The sequence below is a fragment of the Lepus europaeus genome, chromosome 15, assembly GCF_033115175.1.
Source record: "Lepus europaeus isolate LE1 chromosome 15, mLepTim1.pri, whole genome shotgun sequence".
NCBI classification, from domain to species: Eukaryota; Metazoa; Chordata; class Mammalia; order Lagomorpha; family Leporidae; genus Lepus; species Lepus europaeus.
In genome coordinates this window covers 63997337-64020176 of record NC_084841.1, presented here as the reverse complement: position 1 = coordinate 64020176, position 22840 = coordinate 63997337, and the positions used below count along the sequence as shown (strand labels likewise).

Sequence of the window (22840 nt, the reverse complement as noted above, 5' to 3'; positions counted from 1 at the left end):
TGCTATCGCTAAGCAATCCACTCCAGAAATGTGTACCAACATGTACAAGCATGTTCAGAGAAGCACCGCTCATAATAACCCTGAATTGTAAGCAACCCAAATTATCAAAAACAGTAGAATTGAACACAAAGAATATTATACAACAAAAATGCAGCTAACCCTAAAAGGAATGAGTTGCACAAGCATGAATGTTACCTCACCAAAAAGATCAATGAAACAAAAAGGATGAAATACAGAAGTTCAGACTGTAGGTTCCACTTTTGTCAAGTTTAAAAAAAAAAAAAGTACAAATCAATCTATGATGTTAGAAATCAAGAGAAAGTAAGCACCTTTCAGGAGAAGAAGAAAATGTTAAAAGGTAACAAACATACTAATGATCTATTTCTTGATTTAGTTAGTGTTTCGACTGACTTCAATCTGCATTAACTTATTGAAGTTGCATACCCAATAGTTTACACCCATTTCTACATGCATACTCCAATACAAACTTTTAAATACTTACTGGAAGAAAATAAATCCTAGTTCAGTTAGGGTCTACCAGTGATTTTTATTCCATCTTGTTTGTTTTCCCAATTTTCTTTCCAAATACTTGTGCTGCTTTTGTAATTGGCAGAAAAACTTTTAATAGCTTTGTTAGCAGCAGGCTTTTATGGGTCACTGAAAATTAGGTTGGTAAAGTAAGGTATTTTTGAGAATGTAAACAGATACAATTAATAATTACATAAGAAAAAAACACAAGTGGAATTACCCCGGGCACACTAGGACATATGGCTATCCTTCTAATAACTAAAGTAAGTATCAGAGAATAAAGAACACATGCATAGAACAAGAGCTCATGAAAATTTAACTTCTTTATTTCCATTTCCAATGGTACTCATAAGCCAATTAAAAAACAAACAAAAACCCCTCTCAATTCAAAGCTCCTAAAAGTATCTTATCTTTGCGTGGCAGAAAGATGGTAGGGAAGAAAAGGAATGTCTTGCCTAATAATTCAAACCCACAAACCCCCACCTCATTTAGATTTGTGGTTACATTAATACTACCTCCATGAGCCCCTGAGCCACAGTTGAGAATATTATTAGTCTCAGGGTACAGTGTTCCAAGCACATGGCAAAAGTAAAGCTAATTAGTTCTCCTCTGGTGAAAGTCACCTTTCAAGTCAAATTTCAACCCAGGTCAGAATTCTCACGTAGAAAAATCCAAAGAATGTAAGTTCACAATAAAAACAGCAAAATAAAATGAAAAATAAAACTGACATGAGTTAGCAAAATATGAACCAGTAAGAAAATGCTTTTCATTCTTGATATCAAAATATTAAGATTTAGATACTAAAATTAACAGACTTTTTCTTTTAATATGTGAAAAATGAGACATAAAATAACTAGGAAAAGAGTTAAAATGACCAGAGAGAACAGAAATAAAATGAAACCTCTAAAAATGTAACACATAATTAAAGTAAACAATGCATGAATGAAAAAATAAATTAAATATAGCTAATTAGATCAAGCTGAAAAAAAGAATTCTAATTAGAAGACAGAAATTAGGGGGAAAAAATGACCAGGATATAATACAGAGAAAGAAAGACATGTACTCATGAAAAAGAAGAAAAGAGATATGGAGGAAACAGTGAGAAAGTGGCAAATACGAGAGGACTTCAAAATATCTGTGGAAAAGTGGTATTAAAAATAAGTTATTTTGATGCAAAAATTTTTGAAATCCATGGGTTTTTTCTCCCATAATGGGCATTTTCTATGAACTTCTTGAAGACCCCATATAATTCTAAGCATTCCAAAAAAGCGATGAGAGAAGGGGATAGCTATCCATAATCAAAGATAAAATGGCCAAGAATGTGTCACAATTGATGAAAGACATGAATTATTCTTAGTCCAAAGAATCCCAAACAGGATAAATAAGATTCCCCTAGTGTTCTCATAGTGTCCAAGAGTACAGGTCACCAAGAGAGAAGACCTTAATAGTAACTGGAAGAAAGTTCAAGCTCTAGAAAGCAATCAGGGAAAAAGGGCAAGAGAGCCCAAATAACTGGAGCAGAACTCCAGATGAAGCAGAGGTTGTCAGATCTAAATCACTATTTTATCAAGTAGTTATTACCCAGTTACACAAAACATATAAATAAAAATATACACTATACTTATAAAATTGGTCATATGATGATTAAATGACTATATTATAATAAATCCTGGAAGACTTCTTGTCTTGGATTAAACAAGTCTGGTTGTATATGATGAAATCTGGTGTGATTTAGAAAATGCATGTATTTGTCATCTCCTCCACATCATTGCAGACTATTTCAATATACAATTTCTGTACAATGTGTTGTACCTTTATTGATGCTATCAAGAAACCTTTCAAGTGAATTCTTACTGTATTTGAGGGAAGTATGTGGCTTTTACATTACAAAACTTGATTAACTCATTTATTCAAATTGTTTATTACAAGCCTGTGTGAAAACATCCTGGGCAATTTCTCAATTTGGTCCTTGACTAGTTTACTCATATCATACAAATTATTTAACTTCCGTGCATCTGTTTTTCATATTTGAAATAAAGATGAAAAAGATACACACAAATAATAAATGTGCAAACTTATTTGTACAAATGGCAAGAAAAGTACAAATTACTGAAGTTGACTCAAAAGATAACAAAAAGGCATTGCAATTCAACATTCACTAAAGAAACTCAGAGTAAATATTTCCCAGTAAAAAAGCATGAGGCCCATAGGTTTTAATAGAAATTCCTATCAAACACTCAAGGAAGATAATGCTAACGCTGAATTAACTTCTCAGAGATCAGAAAAAAGCTTCATTGCTTGTTTTGAAAACATGTAGTTCCTTTTATAGGCACAGTAAAATCTGTATAACACAGTCAGTCAATTTACAAAAATGGAAGTCTACAGGTCAGCTCTAGTGATTAGCAAAGATGAAAAGTATGAAGATATTTGCAAACCAATTACAATAAATATAATGGTAATACTGAGTCTATTCCAAAATACCTGCATCATTAGATGTGATAAATTACATTATCATCAGCAATCACCTCAATAGGGAAGAAAACAGATTTAACAAAATTCAACTTTCCTTAAGAATAGAAGAATTCTCATGGGCCAGGGTGCTGTGGCACAGCAGATAAAGCTGCCACCTGCAGTTGTCAGCATCCCATATGGGCACAGCTGCTCTACCACTTGTGAACCAGCTCTCTGCTATGGCCTGGAATAGCAGTAGATGATGGCCCAAGTCCTTGGGCCCCTGCACCCATGTGGGAGACCCAGAAGAAGCACCTGGCTCTTGGCTTCAGATCAGCACAGCCCGGCTATTGCAGCCATTTACAGAGTGAACCAGTGGAAGGAAGACCTTTCTCTGTCTCTGTCTCTCTCTGTCAAACTCTGTCAAATAAATAAATAAATAAAATCTTTAAAAAAAGAAGATGGCCCAAGTGCTTGGGTCCCTGAACCCACGTGGGAGACCTGGAAGAAGCTCCTGGCTCCTGGCTTCGGATTAGTGCAGCTCCAGCCATTGCGGCCAACTGGAGAGTGAACCATCACCATCGGATGGAAGACCCCTCCCTCCTTCCCTTCCTCCCTCCCTCCTCCCTTCCTCTCTCTCTTTGCCTCTCCTCTCTCTGTGTAACTCTTTCAAATAAATAAATAAATCTTTAAAAAATAAAAAGAACTTAAGACTAAATGAAGGTTAAACAAGATTTTATTTATAAAAAAAAATCTTAAAAAAAAAAAAGAACTCTCAACAAACAACAAACTAAAAGGAATTTCCTAAGCCTCAGAAAATCTATCAAAGAGCTACAACAAAACTGTATTTAATGGTGAAATGTTTATATCATTCTATTTTTTTTTTTTAAACGCCTATCACCGCTTCTACTTGGCAACATATAATGTTCTAGCTGGAGGAAGAGAAGGAAGGGAAACAGAATATAAAAAAAAAAAAAAATTGGAAAGGTAGAAAAAAATAAAAAAGAAATATCCTTTTTAAAAAGCAAAAAAAAAAAAAAACTTAAAGAAAAAAATCTGAAACATACAAGAAAATTTACTAATACTGACCATGGCCTGAATGTTTTTGTCCCTTTCCAAAATTTGCTGAAACTTAATGATGGTGGGAAGAGACAGGAGAGACAGGGCCTATGGATTAGCACCTCATGAAAGTGCAGAAGTGAATACATCTGCCCTTCCCCTTTCTACTACGTAAGGACACAGCAGCATGGAGCATGGTGCTGTCTTGGAAGCAAAGAGCAACCCTCCCAGATACTAAATCTTCCTTGACTCTGGACTTTCAGGACCCAGAATTGCAAGAATAAATGTTCATTTCTCTATAAATTAAGCAGGCTCAGATTTTTTTTCCTATAGCAACAGGGATAGACTAAGCTGGTTATAACATCAAGATAAGAAAACGTCACAATTAAACATCATATAAACAGTTGTTATAAAAAGTTCTAAGATTAAAACCCTGAAATATCATTCCCAAACTAACAAAAAAGTGCCAGATAAACCACAAAGTCACTTCTCTTAAGGCCATCAGATCTGAGGTAGCATGGTAATCAAGCTGTCTACAACACTGGGGAGAAAAGTGTTAAAAACACTTTTAACAGGGGAGTTAAAAGATACCACACATCACGTAAGCGGATTAAAAAATATCAGCTTGGGGCTGGCACTGTGGCATATCAGGTAAAGCTGTTGCCTGCAGTGCTGGCATCCCACATGTGGTTTGAGTCCCGGCTGCTCCTCTTCCAGTCCAGCTCTCAGCTATGGCCTGGGAAACAGTTTCTAAGGCACAAGTCTTTGGCCCCTGCACCCACATGGGAGACCCAGAAAAAGCTCCTGGCTCTTGGCTTCGAATTGGCACAGCTCCAGCCAGTGCGGCCATCTGGGGGGTGAACTACCAGGTGAAAGACCTCTCTCTCTCTCTCTCTCTCTCTCTAACTCTTTCAAGTAAATAAATAAACTTTAAAAAAATAAAAGAAAAATCAGCTCATTTTTGTGTTAATTGCTAAAGAAACCTAACATAACTCTTCTGCTCCACAGAAAAAAGCCTTAAACCATCAGAAGGGTGACAATCATCGACCTTATCTGTGGCTATGGTAAGGATAAGTGAAACAAGACTTTTACTCCTTGGGGTCAGTGCTGTGGCATAGTAGGTTAAGCATCTGCCTGTGGCACCAGCATCCCTTATGGGCACCAGTTCAAGTCCCAGCTGCTCCACTTCTGATCCAGCTCCCTGCTCATGGCCTGAGAAGGCAGTGGAAGATTACCCAAGTGTTTGGGGCCTTGTACCCATGTCAGAGACCTGGAAGAAGCTCCTGGCTCTGGCTTTAGATCCCAACCCAAGTCATTTGGGGAGTAAACCAGTGGATGTCTCTCTCTCTCTGTTTGTAACTCTGCCTCTCAAATAAATAAATCTTTACCCCTGGATTAAGGTTAGCAAAAAGTTCATGGTCCTGGTCATACTAGAGATCTCTCATGACTGGAAAAGGGCCAGAAAGACTCTCCTTAATAAAACTTAATAAAACTCACTGAGGGGCGGGCACCGTGGCTCACTTGGCTAATCCCCCGCCTGTGGCACCGGCACCCCAGGTTCTAGTCCCTGTTGTGGCGCCGGATTCTGTCCCGGTTGCTCCTCTTCCAGTCCTGCTCTCTACTGTGGCCCGGGAGTGCAGTGGAGGATGGCCCGAGTGCTTGGGCCCTATACCCGCATGGGAGACCAGGAGGAAGCGCCTGGCTCCTGGCTTCGGATTGCCGTAACGGCCATTTGGCGGGTGAACCAATGGAAGGAAGACCTTTCTCTCTCTCTCTCTCTCACTGTCTAACTCTGTCAAAAAACAAACAAAAACCTCACTGAGGATATGAAGCAGAGTTTGGCTACCACAAAGAGAAGGAATAGGATCACAGATCCATCCCCAAGATCAAGAGACACGGGGAGTATAGACCCTGAGCACAGATGGGGAAGACAGAACACCCTGTGCCTCCATCCCCAGGCTAGTCAGCATCAAGTAACAAGTCCACTACTGGAAAAAGACAGGATCTGGAAAGCCTTGTCTCCGTGAGTCACAGACACACAGGGAAGGCTGAGGACAGACTTATAACACTTAGAAAAATCAGGTACCTCAAATGTCAAGGTAATTGGTACACTGAAAGTAATCATGACAACAAAAATATCCAAACCCAGATCACTCATTGATTATTCAGCCTTACCACACTAAATGCTCGGCACATCATTTAGACCCAATTTACCTGGGGCTGGCGCTGTGGCATAGCGGGTACAGCCACTGCCTGCAGTGCCAGCATCCCATATGGGCACCGGTTCGAGTCCCGGCTGCTCCACTTTGTTTTTTTTTTTTTTTTTTTGACAGGCAGCGTGGACAGTGAGAGAGAGACAGGGAGAAAGGTCTTCCTTTTGCCGTTGGTTCACCCTCCAATGGCCGCCGCGGTAGCGCGCTGGGCCGGCGCACCGCGCTGTTCCGATGGCAGGAGCCAGGTGCTTATCCTGGTCTCCCATGGGGTGCAGGGCCCAAGTACTTGGGCCATCCTCCACTGCACTCCCTGGCCACAGCAAAGAGCTGGCCTGGAAGAGGGGCAACCGGGACAGGATCGGTGCCCCGACCGGGACTAGAACCCGGTGTGCCGGCGCCGCAAGGCGGAGGATTAGCCTGTTGAGCCACGGCGCCGGCTAATACTGTTCTCTGCTGTGGCCTGGTAAAGCAGTAGAAGATGGCCCAAGTCCTTGAGCCCCTGCACCCATTGTGGGAAGATCTGGAGAAAGCTTCTGGTTCCTGGCTTCAGAAAGGTGCGGCCAATGGGAGTGAACCAGCGGAAGGAAGAGCTCTCTCTCTCTGGCTCTCCTTCTCCCTCTGTGAAACTCTGCCTTTCAAATAAATAAATAAATCTTTAAAAAAAAATTTACCACAATCTACTGATCTTCAATGCTGACTATTCAATCAAAATTGAAAAAAAAAAAAAAGCATCAAGAGACAAAACAATAAATAGAACCAGACGTTGAGCCTCTCTGAAAGGAAACTGAAATAACTAAGATTACTCTACTATAGGCTGTACCAGAAAAGATGGAAAGCATATATAGACAAACGAGAAATTTCAAGAGATAGAAATGCAAGAAGTAAAACGTAAATAACAGAAATAAGGAATGCATTCATGGTCTCTTCAAAAGACTAGTCAAAAAAGTATAAAGGAGTTGTGCAGTAATTCATAATAAATTACCCAAATGTATCTACATAATGATTTCTATTGTTTATTTATTTGAAAGGCAGAGCTACAGTAGAGGCAGAGACAGACAGATCTTCCAATCAATGTTTCATTCTCCAACTGGCTGCAATCGCCAAGGCTGGGCCAAGAGCTTCTTCCAGGTCTCCCATGTGGGCACAGGGGCCCAAGTTCCTGGGCCATCCTCCGCTGCTTTCCCAGGCACAGTAGCAGGGGCAGCCCAGATGCCTATGCTGTGGGAGGTGGCTTTCACAGCACCACAGTGCCAGCCCCTATAAAATGATTTTTAAGTGGTTACAACACTCTAAAAAGTAGAACAGAACTGTATTAAGTGAAGCAAACATTGTGATTAGAACCTCACAAAAGGAAAGAAGAGTAAATAGGAATAAACAAATATTATAAAAGAGAAAATATCGAAATATTTCCAAACATTATTTAAAAGACCAAATTATAAATTCAGTAAGTTCTGTGACCACCTCCAAAAGCAAGGTAAATACAAAATACAAATGTACATACATACCAGGACTTAGCAAACTCCACCCACCATTAAAAAAAGGGGAGGAGGGTGGCCAGCATTGTGGCATAGCAGGTGAAGCCACTGCCAGCAATGCTGGCTTCTCATATGGGTGCCAGTTTGAGTCACAGTTGGTCCACTGCTGATCCAGCTCCCCTCTAATGGCCTGGGAAAAGTAGCAGAAGAATGTCCAAGTGCTAGGGACCCTGCAATTCACATGGGAGACCTAGAAGAAGCTCCTGGCTCCTGCCTCCAGACCAGGCTAACCCTGGTCAATGCAGCCATCTGGGGACTAAACCAGAGGATGGAAGATCTCTCCCTGTGTGTCTCTCCCTCAAATCCTTTCAAGTAAATAAATAAATCTTTTTATTTAAAAAAAAAAATCTTTATAAATAAGGTAGAAGAGAAAAGAAGGAAAAAAGAATTATAACTGACACCTGTCCAGAAACTATGCAAGATTAAATTCTGTATTATGCAAAATATCTTATAAAAGAAAAAGTAAAACAACATATTTCTGAGGCAATCAGAGAGAGCTACAGCATACCTGATTTGCAAGAAATGTAAAAGGAAGTTGGGACCAGCGCTGTGGCATATCAAGTTAAGCCACTGCCTGCAGTGCCTGCATCCCATATGGGCGCCAGTTCAAGACCTGGCTGCTCCACTTCCTATCCAGCTCTCTGTTATGGCCTGGGAAAGCAGCAGAAGATGGCCCAAGTCCTTGGGCCTCTGCACACATGTGGGAGACCTGGAGGAAGCTCCTGGCTCCTGGCTTCAGACTGGCTCAGCTCCGTCCATTGCAGCCAACTGGGGAGTGAACCAGTGGATAGAAGACCTATCTCTCTCTCTCTGCCTCTTCTTTTCTCTCTATGTAACTCTAACTTTTAAATAAAATAAATAAATATTTTTAAAAAAAGAAATGTAAAAGGAAGTTCTTCAGGCAAAAGGAATAAGCACGTGGCAAATACAACAGAGGAAATGGATTTTAACTTAATTTATATTAAGTACTTCAAAATCAGATTTAAATAGCTACACTGGCTATTAACTATCATGCTGGACAGCACAGGTATAAAATAACCAGAATACAAGTAGCTTTTTACACCCACATGTTCAACTTTGGATCCTGACAACATTTGACAGAAAAAAACCACCAGTCCTGAACATGTACAGGCCTTTTTTCCTGTCATTATCCCCTAAACAATACAACTATTTACATAACATGTACAAACACTAGATATTGTAAGTAATTTAGAGATGACTTACAGTATATAAAAGAACTGCACAGGTTGTATGCAAATACTATGCTAGTTTACATTAGTGACTGGAGCATCCAGATTTCAGTAGTGCCAATGAGTCCTGAAACCAATCTTCTTCAAATACAGAGGAACAACTACCATAACCAAGTATTAGGGGTTTATAGCATGTGTAAAAGTAAAACGTAGTAAAATGTAAAATATCCCAAAAATAGTACAAGGAAATTTGAAATATACTGTTTTAGAGATCTGACACTATTTTAAAAAAAGGTATAGCACTGCTTAAATATAGTTTGTAATTAAAGATGTAAAACATTCAAGAAAGTAATTTTTTGAAAAAAAGTATGTATAAATGATGAGCCATTACTGAAGACAAACTGGACTTTAAAACAGGTAGCAGAAATCAGGTTAATTAAATAGAAAACAATTACTAAGATAATAGATTTAAATCCAACCATATCAATAATTACATTAAATATAAATGGCCTAATCAGTGCAATTAAAAGAATGCCAGGAAGAAATTTTAAAAAGCAGAGTCTAGAGTAAACCTACATTAAGAGGGCATAGACTGAAAGTTAAAGGATGGAAAAGGATACAACATACAAACACCAATCAAAATAAAGCTAAAGAAACTATATTAATATTAAAGTTGACTTCATAACAAGGAATACTATCAGAGATAAAGAGGGATACCATATAATGATAAACAGTTGAACGCATCAAGATGACATAATAATCCTAGACATAAGTGTATCCAACAGAAGTACAAAATATATGAAGGAAAAATCGACCAGGATAAGTGGTAGAAATACACAAATCTACAAATTATAATTGGAGACTTCAACTCTTATCAACAAAACAAGAAAATAAAAATAAATAAATCTTTAAAAATGAATTTAAAATAAATTATGTGAAGTATGTTATCCATTTACAACAAAAGTAAACATAGACACCAATTATAGAGAGAAGCAAAACCACCATATATTTAAAATTAAACAAAAACTTTTACATAATTCATATTGGAACTTAGAAACAATATATCAACATATGAAATCTATGTGAGCACCTAAAACAGTGCTTTGAAGAAAAAGAAGGTATCAAACCAATTACATAAGCTCACACCTTAAAAAAATTAAACAACTGGGATTACATCAAATTGAGGTTTCTGTACTGCAAAAGAAATAGGAAAGTGAAGAGGCAACCAACAGAATGGGAAAAAATATTTGCAAACTATGCAACAGATAAAGGGTTAATAACCAGAATCTACAAAGAGATCAAGAAACTCCACAACAACAAAACAAACAACCCACTTAAGAGATGGGCCAAGGACCTCAATAGACATTTTTCAAAAGAGGAAATCCAAATGGCCAACAGGCACATGAAAACAAGTTCAAGATCACTAGCAATCAGGGAAATGCAAATCAAAACCACAATGAGGTTTCACCTCACCCGGTTAGAATGGCTCACATTCAGAAATCTACCAACAACAGATGTTGGCAAGGATGTGGGGGAAAAGGGACACTAACCCACTGTTGGTGGGAATGCAAACTGGTTAAGCCACTATGGAAGTCAGTCTGAAGATTCCTCAGAAACCTGAAGGTAACCCTAAAATACAACCCAGCCATCCCACTCCTTGGGATTTACCCAAAGGAAATTAAATTGGCAAATAAAAAAGCTGTCAGCACCTCAATGTTTATTGCAGCTCAATTCACAATAGCTAAGACCTGGAATCAATCTAAATGCCCATGAACAGTAGACTGGATAAAGAAATTATGGGATATGTACTCTATAGAATACTATACAGCAGTCAAAAACAATGAAATCTGGTCATTTACAACAAAATGGAGGAATCTGGAAAATATTACGCTGAGTAAATTAAGCCAGTCCCAAAAGGACAAATATCATATGTTCTCCTGATTGGTGACAACTAACCGAGCACCAAAAGGAAAATCTGTTGAAGTGAAATGGACACTATGAGAAACAATGACTTGATCAGCCCTTGTCCTATTGAGGAACAACTTGATACTTTATCCCTTTTAGTATTTTTTGTTCTACGTAATGCTATTGGTTGAACTCTGTAATTAACACACAATTATTCTTAGTTCTCCCTGTTAAATATAAGAGTGGGAATAACAGAGGGAGGAGATGTACAGTTCAGCACATGCTCAATTGGATTTGCCCCAAACGGTAGAGTTAGAAACGAGTCAGGGGATTCCAATTCAATCCCATCCAGGTGGCATGTACCAATGCCATCTTACTTGTTAAAAGTGATCGGTTTCAGTTCATAATTGATCATAATGATAGGATTAAGAGTCAAAGGGATCATATAAACAAGACTAGTGTCTGCTAATACTAACTGATAGAATTAAAAGGGAGAGAACGATCCAACATGGGAAGCGGGATACACAGCAGACTCAGAATGGCAGATGTCCTAAACAGCACTCTGGCCTCAAATTCAGCCCTTAAGGCATTCGGATCTGGCTAAAAAGCCCATGAGAGTATTTCAGGCATGGAAAGCCAAGACACTGTGGCAAAAAAAAAAAAAAAAAAAAGTCCCAAATGAAAGATCTCTGTGAGGGAGATCCCAGCGGAAAGAACGGACCATCAAAGGAGGAGGTACCTTTCTCTGAAGGGAGGAGAGAACTTCCACTTTGACTATGACCTTGTCAAAGTAAGATTGGAGTTGGCAAACTCAAAAGGCTTCCATAGTCTTGGCAACTCATGACAAGAGCCTCGGGTGATTACTGACGCCATAAACAAGAGAGTCAATTGTTAAAATCAACAACAGGAGTCACTGTGCACTTAATCACCATGTAGGATCTCTGTCCTTAATGTGTCATACTATGTGAATTAATGGTATAACTAGTACTCAAACAGTACTTTACACTTTGTGTTTCTGTGTGGGTGCAAACTGTTGAAATCTTTACTTAGTATATACTAAATTGATCTTCTGTATATAAAGATAATTGAAAATGAATCTTGATATGAATGGGATGGGAGAGGGAGTGGGAGACAGGATGGTTGCAGGTGGGAGGGAGGTTTTGAGGGGAAAAAGCCACTGTAATCCAAAAGCTGTACTTTGGAAATGTATATTTATTAAATAAAAGTAAAAAAAAAAATTAACATAGGAAAGTTTAAACTCGAAGGAAATAAAGATAAAAGCAGAAACTAATGAAATAAAAAACATAAAAAAAGAAATAAAATTTAAAAACAAGCTAACTGATAGACATACTAACTGATAGAATCAAAAAGGGAGAGAAAGATCCAACATGGGAAGTGGGATACACAGCAGACTCATAGAATGGCAGACGTCCTAAACAACACTCTGGCCTCAGAATCAGCCCTTAAGGCATTTGGATCTGGCTGAAGAACCCATGAGAGTATTGTAGGCATGGAAAGCCAAGATACCATGGAAAAGAAAAAAAAGAAGAAGACCTAAATGAAAGATCTCTGTGAGTGAGATCCCAGTGGAAAGAATGGGGCCATCAAAGAAGGAGGTACCTTTCTCTGAAGGGAGGAGAGAACTTCCACTTTGACTATGACCCTATCAAAATAAGATCAAAGTCAGCGAACTCTAAAGGCTTCCATAGCCCTGGCAACTCATGACTAGAGCTTAGGGAGATTACTGACACCATGAACAGGAGTGTCAAATTGTTAAGTTAGCAACAGAAGTCACTGTGTACTTACATTCCATGTGGGATCTGTTTTTAATGTGTTGTCTAATGTACAGTGATGCTATAACTAGTACTGAAACAGTATTTTTACACTTTGTGTTTCTGCATGGGTACAAACTGATGAGATCTTTACTAATTATATACTGAATCAATCTTCTGTATATAAAGATAATTGGAAATGAAAAAAAAAAACCTGGTGTTAAATTGAAATGGCATAGAAAATTAATTAATTTTAAAAAAAAAATTATGTAGGATCTCTGTCTTTAATGTGCTGTACACTCTTATTTAATGCTATAACTAGTACTCCAACAGTATTTTTTTTTTTTCACTTTGTGTTGCTATATGGGGCAAACTGTTGAAATCGTTACCTAATATATACTAAACTGATCTTCTGTATATAAAGAGAATAGAAAATGAATCATGATGTGATTGGAAGGGGAGAGGGAGCGGGAAAGGGGAGGGTTGTGGGTGGGAGGGAAGTTTTAGGAGGGGGAAGCCATTGTAACCCATAAGCTGTACTTTGGAAATTTATATTCATTAAATAAAAGTTTAATTAAAAAAAAAAACAAGCTATTTGAGAAGATTAATAAAACTGTTAAGCCTGAAATCACACTAACAAAGATAAGAGAGAGGCTACTTTGCCAACATCAGGAGTGAAAAGACAAGACATCATTACAAATGCTACTGACATCAAAAGGGTAATTAACAAACAACATTAAGGCAATGTCTACAAGAAACAGTCCAATTCCTTAAAAAGATAAAAGTCTTTAATGCTTGTAATAGTAAGGGAAAGTGACTCACATCACCAAGATCTGAAAGTTTTCATTAAATAGCTAATCTTAACAACTTCTACCTACTACAGGAGTTGAGTCTATCTTGCAAAGGTCTTCTAACAAAGAACACTGTAAGCCCAGAATGGTTAGCCTGTAAAGTCTAAAACATTTACAAACTAATAACGGTAATCTCACATCATTGTTTTTTCTGGGCAAATATGAGGAAGAAAGATATCCCCTCTATAAGGCCAGCAGTCCCCTAACATAGAGAATTAAGAGGTATCATTCATGGACCAAAAAAAATTCCCAACTCAACAGAATATTAGCAAATATAGCCCATCAATTTATGAAAATGATAATGCACCATCAAGTAGGATTTAATCAGAAAATACAAGGTTATTCAGCATTTGAGATTATATTAACATATCATTAACACTGAAGATAAATAAATCATGAGTATTTCAATCAATACAATTTTAAAAATCTGACTAAATTCAACATCCACTTGCACAGCAATCCAAGAATAGAAGGGAATGTCCTTAATGTGACAAAAGGTTACTTAATTTAGTCCATTAAGGCTACTACAACAAACTTTTGAGAGACTGGGCTGGTTAATACACAACAAAAACATTTCTCAGGTTCTGAAGTTTGAGAAGTCCAAGATCAAAGTGTCAGAAGCTTCCAGGAGAGGGAGGGGTCACTTCCTGGTTCTTAGACCTCAATCTTCATACATTAAAAGTGGGGAGGGATCTCTCTGGGGGCTTCTTTTATAAGGATACTAAGCCATTAATATTCAATCTCTCACTTCCCAAATGCCTTATTACTGGAGATTAGGTTTAGACATAAGAATCTGGAGGGAACATGTTCAGATTATAGCACCACTTTTTCACAGTTAAAAATGAAAGGCAGAAAGGATTGCTCTGAAGATCACAAGTGTATCACCAGTGTATCTGCTCTCACCACTTCTATTCAACATCCTGCTGGAAGTCCTAGTGAAATTAGCAAGAAAAAAAGGGAGAAGGGATCACATACAATTGAAAAAGAATAAGTTGCACTGAACTCACAAATAACATAGGAAAATTTCAAAGAATCTAGAAAAAAATGACTAGGATATGTAGCAGGATTCAAGGTCAATATGCAAAAAGTAAAAATGGAAACAAATATGATCATTCCCCATGGTATCAAAAACTATTAAATCCTTAGATATAAACCTAACAAAATAAGTAACACTATCTGTATGATGATGATGAAACCACAAGATGTTTACAAAAGAAATGAATGAGAATCTAAATAAATGCAGAAAACCTATGTTCATGAATTGTAAGACACAATACAAACATACCAATTGTTCCCAAACTGATTGATATACTCAAAACGACACAAATTAATATTCCCTCAGGACTTTTTAATAGAAACCAACAAGATTCCTCTACAAGTATCATGGAAAAGTAAAGAAATTATAGTCGAAACAATTTTGAAAAGGAATAAAGCTCAAGACTTCATATTACCTGACTTCAAGACTCACTACAAAGTGAAAAAAAAATAAACATGGGGCCGGTGCCGTGGCTCAACAGGCTAATCCTCCGCCTGTGGCACCGGCACACTGGGTTCTAGTCCTGGTCGGAGCGCCGGATTCTGTCCCGGTTGCCCCTCTTCCAGGCCAGCTCTCTGCTGTGGCCCGGGAGGGCAGTGGAGGAGGGCCCAAGTACTTGGGCCCTGAACCCCATGGGAGACCAGGAGAAGCACCTGGCTCCTGGCTTCGGATCAGTGCAATGCGCCAGCCACAGCGGCCATTGGGGAGTGAACCAACAGAAAAGGAAGACCTTTCTCTCTGTCTCTCACTGTCCACTCTGCCTGTCAAAAAAAAAAAAAAAAAAGAAAATACTACTGGCAAAATTATAGGCAGAAAAATCAAGGGGATAGTCCAGAAGTAAGAGTCACATTTATGTTCAACTGATTTCTGACAGTTAATTCAATGGGGAAAGGAAAATGCTCCTGACACAAGAAGCAAACAAACTACATACCCAAATGCAAAGAAAATGAGCCTGGACCACTATCATTCACCATATTCAAAATGAACCTGCAATGTGTAACAAGTACACTTTGATGTAAAAGACCAAACTACAAAACTTGTAGAAGCAAAGAAAAGAGGAAATCTGTACAACCTTGCACTAGGAGAACAATTCTCAGTTGGAGGGGCTGGCATTGTGGCATACTGTAAACTATTTGTGACGTAGGCATCCCATACGAACACCAGTTCAAGCCCCAACTGCTCCACTTCTAATCCAATTCCCTGCTAAAGTGCCTGGGAAAAGCAGCATAAGAGGACCCAAATACTTGGGTTCCTACCACCCATGTAGAAGGTCCAAATGGAGTTCAGGCTCCTGACTTCAGCCTGACCCAGCCCCAGCTGTTGTGGTCATTCAGGGAGTGAACCAGTGGATGCAATGTATCTCCTGCCTCTCCCTCTCAGTAACTCTGCCTTTCAAATAAATAAATCTTAAAAAGAGAAATAAAAAGTAGAGTAAGGCTCCTCTTTTTTAAAGTAAAAGAAAGAAACCAATGTATAAAATTCTTGAAATTTAGTAAGACAATTCAATTTCTTAAACTGGGCAAAAAAAAAAATCTGAAAAATATCCTTTAGACAGGATGACACGCCCACGACTAAATTCTCAGCCTCCAGTCTTCAGGTAAACCTAAGTTAAAATCACATTGTGATAGTACCACAGTGTATACCTACGAAAAGGGCTAAAATGAAAAAGACTGAAATAATCAAATGCTGATGAGTATGTGGAGCAACTGGAACTCTCATACATTACTGGTAGACATGCAATAGTCAGTCTGGCATGTCTACCAGTTTGGCAGTTTCTTAAAAGGTGGAATACTCACTTATCATACAATGCCACAAATTCCACTTCTAGCTATTTACCAACAGAAACAGAAACATGTTGACACAAAACTCAAAATGAATGAATGTTCAGAAGAGTTTTATTAACAACAACACCAAATGGAAAACAATCCAAATATTCAGAAATAGGTGAAATGGTCAAGAAAGTGTAAATCATCACCATGGGCTGCTATTCAGCAATAAGAAGGGGTGAACCAGTTAAACACAAAAACACAGGTGATCCTCAAAAACATGCTGTTGCGCTGTGGCATTGTGGGTAAAGCCGCCACCTGCAGTGCCAACATCCCATATGGGTGCCGGTTCAAGTCCCAGCTACTCCACTTCCAATCTGGCTCTCTCCTATGGCCTGAGAAAGCAGCAGAAGACGGCCCAAGTCCTTGGGCCCCTGCACCCATGTGGAAGACCTGGAGGAAGCTCCTGACTCCTGGCTTTGGATTGTCACAGCTCCGGCCAGTGCAGCCAAATGGGCAGTGAACCAGTGGATGGAAGACCTCTCCCTCTGTGCCGCTCCTTCTCTCTCTGTGTAACTCTTTCCTTCGAATAATAAATAAATCTTTAAAAAAAAAAAAATGCTGAGAGGAAAAGAGAGTGGGAGTTTACATTATATAATTAATTTATATAAAATTCTAGAATCAATGAGATCAATATATTATGAGAAAAGATGCGTGATTCCCTGGTGCTGAGGGTGAAAGCATGATTTACTGCAAAATGACAAAAGGGCACTTTAAAGAGAGATGAAAATCTTCTCTATCCTGATTGGGTCACAAAACTATTTTGTGCAGTTGTGATGGTAGCTACATGAGCACACACTTATCCAAACAAAATGAGCTCTCTACTTCCAAATAAGTATATTTTATTGTATTGAAGGTAGCCTCAAGGTTAATTTAACCTCTCTGAGAAAAATATTAACCAGATAATACTGGTGACACCAATATATACTCCCCACAAAAAATGTCAAAAATATCCAAGAAAACTCAATACCTATTTATGGTTATCAAAAACATCAATAAAATGAAAACAGTAGAGTCATGTTGGAAGGCCAAGAATAGGAGGAATTTTTTTAATCCTGGCTACTGATCAGAAAGCTTCAGCAAACACCCTAATAAGAGTATTCCCCCTCAAGTCAGGAACACTCAATGCTTCACCACTAGTGCTATTATTAACATTAGATACTAGCTATGATTGATACAGCAATGAGGGAAATTCACTACATTATAAACACTGGAAAGGAAACCACGAAACAGTAAAGATTTTCAAATCATCAACCACCCAATAAAATGATTAGCTACATGATAAACTTAGGAATTCAAATGCTTTCCTATAACCAGAAGAAAAATGTTATTGAACCATCTACCACAACAATCAAAACTTTAAAACATTTAGGAATATTCAGAATGTCATATATAAGGCAAAAGACAAACTATAAAATTTTGTATTCCCTAAGAATATGAAGGAACACGTGGATAAAATGGAGAGAACACCTCTTCCAAGGGGACAGACTCGGACTGTAAAGGTCAGCTCTCTCTAAATTAATCTAAAAGTTCAATACAACATCATTCAATATAGCCCAGGATACTTTTTACTTGAGTCTGAAGTCTGTCTAGTAGGAGAAAAAGCTTAAGCAGAAAATATTCTCAAAAGATGACAGATAAATGGTTATCAAAAATTTAAATATGCCCACCCTTTAACTCAGTAATTCCGTCCCTAGGAATCCATGCTCCAGAAATCAGCTCACACAGGAAGTTTGCTGACTTGTTCTCAGGGACTACTCTTAGGATGCCAGGTAGGACAAGTGGGAGGTGTGCTTCTTACCTTCCAGGCCTCCACCCTTGAAAGTTGGTAAATCAAGGCTCTAAGGGAGGTCATTAAACATCAAGCAATAAATCAGAAAGTGGACTTCATTATAAGCCATTATTTGTGACTGAAAAAGGAAACTGCAATTAACTTAAACGTCTTCCAAGAAGAAGCTGGCTGCTTGAGTAACAGCCCATTGGCTGATGAACTACCACTTCCCCTCCAGGGCTCTAGGAGAGACCCACACACGACCAGGAAACTGTCCGCCAAGATGTACAATCAGGTGGAAAAAACGACTGATGGACAAAAGTGCTGGATATACTCCCACCTCAAGAAAAAGGCCAAGGCACTGTGCATGTTTGATGTCCACGTGTTTCAAAGTGCACTTGTAAAAGGAATTTGGAAAGATTAACAGTAAACTGTTAAGGCTAGTTACTGGAGTGAGACTGGGGGAGGAGGAGAATTTTCCACATTCCACCTAAGTGTCCTTTATTTACATCGTCAGACTGCACACCCAGCTTGCACATCTGTAGTCAACAACAACAGAAATGAAGTGGTTATTTCACAATTGAAAACCAATTCCAGACAAACGACAAAAGTCGAAAAAAAGTTGAGACCTTTATTATCTTCGCTTTTATTTACATACTCTTCAGCTGATCTGCAGCCTTTAACAAAGGTGACTGCCATTTTAAGGAAACGGGACCAAAGATTTCATGACAAAAATAACAGAATGGAGTGAACCTTTTTTCTTTTCCAAGAAAAACGTCAACTTCGCAGAACCAGCGGACTCCGAGCAGTGCCTATGCAGATGTAATTTTTCTGCTACGTCTAAGCCAGGGAAACCTCCCGGATTATTCTTGCACCCTGCAGAAACGCTATTGGACCGCCTCCCCCTCTCTTCGACTGGGTCTGAGTGGCTTTAAACTCACCATTTTGGAAGTGCGCAAAATGATTAACTAGCAGTCGTCCCGGGGCGGCCAGCAGCGGCGGAGGCGCGCTCCCGGGCAGCGGCGCCCAGGGAAGGGGCTCCCGGGACGGGGGGAGCCCGTCGGCTGCGCGTGTCTGCGCGCCCGGGGCCTCCGTGACCGTGGAAGCACGCACTCGCAGCCGGCCGGGCAACGGCCACGGCAGGTTTCGGGGGGAGGGGGCCGCAGGCCTGCGGCGTCAGCGGCCCGGCTCGCCCGGCGGGCACCGCAGGCGGGTGGGAGGCGTTGGCGGGCGGCCGCGAGCGTGGGGACGAGGGCGGCGGGGTCCTTGGCCAGGGCACCAAGGACAGCAGACGAGGCCCGAGGGAGAGCGGCCGGCGGAGACCCCCGCCGCCGCCGCCGCCGCCGCGCCGAGGGCTGCCATCCCGGGGACGCGGCGTCCGCGGGGCCCCCGGCGCGGGCAGGGCCCAGGAGGCGAGGAAGGCCTCTTCCCAGCCATCAACCCCACCCACCATGGCCGGCGCTGCGGGCCGGGGACAGGCCCCGCTCTGCTCCCGGGAGGCAAGAACGGCAGATGAGGGCAGCCATTTCCTCGCCCCGACCCCCACACTGCTGACATCCGAACAAGCCCGATTTTAAAAAGAAAAAAAAAAAAAAAAAAAAAGAGGAGAGGAAGAAAAAAAAAAAAAAAGCCCCTCACCGAAATGTGCAGCGGCTCCGGAGCGAGAACGGCGCTCGATCCTCCACCCGCCACCACCGCCTTCTTCTCCGCCTCCGACTCCTCCCCCGCCGAACGCGCAGCAGCAGGCGGCTGCGGCGGCACGGCGGCGGCGGCGGCGGCGGCGGCGGCGGCGGCGCGGCGCGGCGGCGACGGCGGCGGCGGCGGCGGCGGCGGAAGCAGAGGTGGCGGCGGCGCGTCCCGCCCCTTGCGCCGCGGCGGACACCGTGGGGAGGAGGAGGAGGAGCACGGCGCGCGGGCCCCGCCCCCGAGCCCGAGCCGGCCAATAGGAATCAGGAGCCTCTGCCGGGGGCTAAACGCACACGCCCAATGGGAGCCTGAGGAGTGGGCTCGCGTCAATGGTTGGGACGTGGCAGAAAAAGGGAAAAATACTCGCACTGTCTTCAGCGTCGTGTCCTTCGGCGGGGGCCCTCGCCGATTGGTCGAGGAGCGGGAAGACGGCGCCCGACTCCGCCTCCTCGCCCCGCAGCACTGCGACGTTTGGGCAGGGGGCGGTGCTGAAGCCGCACAGCCTTTTGTGGTGCGGGCCGGGGGAGGAGGGCGGGTCTCCGGGGAAGCCCAGGGCGCTGTGGAGGGCAGGGCTGGCGCAGGGAGGACTTTATCACGCATTCGGGGAGCGGCCGCCAAGATGGAGCCGTCGGGTCGGTCCTGATTGGACTGGAAACCTGGCGGAAGTTCAGGCCCTGCCCCTGCGCGGGGAGACCCGCCTGGTCCCTGCTCAGCCGTGGCCGCAGTGCCCGCGGTCGTCCCCGGACGCCTGGCTTCGCTCAGACCTGGGTAACTGGCTACGCCCGCGACACCGAGTCCGCTTCGTCCCGCACTCGGCCACGCGTCCCCGCCCTGAAACGCACCTGCGGGTCCGCTCCCCTTGCCCCTGGCCGCGGCGCTCGGGATGGGTCGATCGCTTCCCTGCGCCCCGCGCCTGCAGCCCTGTGACAGCCCCTGTTAGGGACCTGACGCTAGTTTGTTGATGGAAACAAATCATCCGTAGTGTACTGTAGAAAGCTGGTTTTGTGGGAACTTGCTGCGTGTTCTGTGACAGCAAGTCTGATTCCCAGCGCAGCCAGAGTACCTGTGAGTATCTTTGCAAGAACCCGTTCCCCACTTGGTACTTAACTGCCTTCGCACGTGCTGCTGTGTGAGCTCGGCGTCTTTTTCTACCCAGCTCCTTCACAACTTGAGAAAGAATTCATGTTGTCATTGTATTTCCTGATTTCCCGTTAGGATCTTGCAGATTGCTTGAAAACACTAGTTTCCTTGGGTGGGCGGGGTTTCTGAAATTTCCATTTTTATTCATTATTTTCTTTAAATAAATGCATTTTTTAAAAAAAGTTTGCTTGTTTTATTTATTTGAAAGGCTAAGCTACAGAGAGAGGGGGAAGAGAGAGAGCGAGCCTCCATTTGCTTGGTTCACTCTGCAAACGCCGGTGACAGCCAGGCCTGGGTCAAAGGGAAGCCAGGAGCCAGGAACTCCATCCACCGCCTCCTCCCCAGGAGCGTTAGCAGGGAACTGGATCAGAAGCACAGCAGCTGAGGCTCAAACTGATAGGTAGAAAGTCAGAAATGAGCCCCTGTGTGTGAGAGGGGCCGCAGGACAACAAGCATCTGCAGAAGCTCCCCTTGGAAGCAGCCCTCTTACACTACCAAGTCCTGCCCTGACCCTGATCACTTTCCAGGTGGTCTCCGCCTTCCCCCCAAGGAAGGCTCTCCAGGAGAATCCTCTGGCCTCAGCACCAAATGGCTGACCTGGCCTGATAACGTGGAGCAATAACTTTTACATCCTTCCTCCAAGGCAGACACCCTAGGGTAGGCGCCTCTGTCCCCAGCCAGGTGGGCTTCCCAGACTGAAAGCCCTGGGAAACCTGGGGTAGCATAGTGAAACCTTGGGAGGAATCTCACCTGATTCACCCTCAGCAAACCCTTTGTCCTGGAGGAGGAAAGGGAGGAGGAGAAGGAAGGAGAAACTGCAGGAAGGACTGGACCCGTTTCCCTTAGGAGCCCCTGTCAACACTGAGGGCACTCCGGCTCTCAGCTCTCCTGTGCTGCACGCCTGGCCTGCCAGGTGTATGCTCTCCATTGAGCCATGTGGCCTTGCTTCCCCCAGTCTGAATGACTGGGCACTCTCTCTCTCTCGGGTTCTGTCCCATCTATTTTGATGGATGCCCTACCCCATTAAACCTTGCTTCCTTTGCGTACCACTGCTCTCTGTCCCCCATCTTGTGGGAAGACAAGAACCTACCCCACCCATCTCCCGCTAACAAAACCAGCACTCTGATCTGAGATGCCCATGTTGCAAGTTTCACCTGCTCCGTCACAACAATGGCTCTCCTTCATTTCCTTTATGAAACTACTAAAGAACTGAAAAATTAGCATCGCCTGTCCTAAACTGAAAGTCACTAAGAAAAGTGAATGTAAAACAGTCTTTTTAATACTAGCTAGAAAGTACAGTCCACTAAGGCTCTGAGCCTCAAATCCACTCTCTTTGTTGAGCGGAGAGGTTACCAAGCATTATACACATATTAGAGACACAGCACTCAAATGACACTTTTTATCACGATGTAATCAAAGGCTAGAAAAAATAGCGCCAAAAATAGCAATTATTTTCTCACTGTATGAGTCACGGTTTTTAATTTGCCTCCATGTCCCAGCTACAGTCATCTGAAGACATCATAAATGAGCTATGTTATTCTTTGAGAAACACTGGTTTGCAGGTTTAAAGCATGTACAAATCAAAGAGCATATTCTCATACTAGCTCCTGCTTGTATTGCTATGTGCTTCTGTGCAAGCTCCATTCCTCTCTGGCTTTGATTTCCAATTTTCATGTGGGAAAGTAATCACACCTACTTATTGGTTGTTGGGGGGGGGTATTAAGTAACCTAATCAATGCAATGCATAGCACACCTAGAATGACATACTAAATACATATTAGCTCATATATTATTATATAGGAATGTGGGTAATATGTATCATTAGCTTATATATTTTTTGTTATCCATCCCAGAGTTTAGAGCTACTCCCTAAAGCA

The 22840-nt window shown here is 41.8% G+C and overlaps 1 protein-coding gene across 1 annotated transcript in view; it reads right to left on the bottom strand.

Moving 5' to 3' along the window:
- Positions 1-19883, bottom strand: part of PJA2 (praja ring finger ubiquitin ligase 2) — a 79811-nt gene extending 59928 nt beyond the window's left edge. The window contains exon 1 of the mRNA XM_062212297.1: positions 19776-19883. The gene's annotated coding sequence lies outside the window, so the exon portion shown is untranslated. The remainder of the gene's footprint in view (positions 1-19775) is intronic.
- Between the last annotated feature and the right edge of the window lie 2957 nt (positions 19884-22840).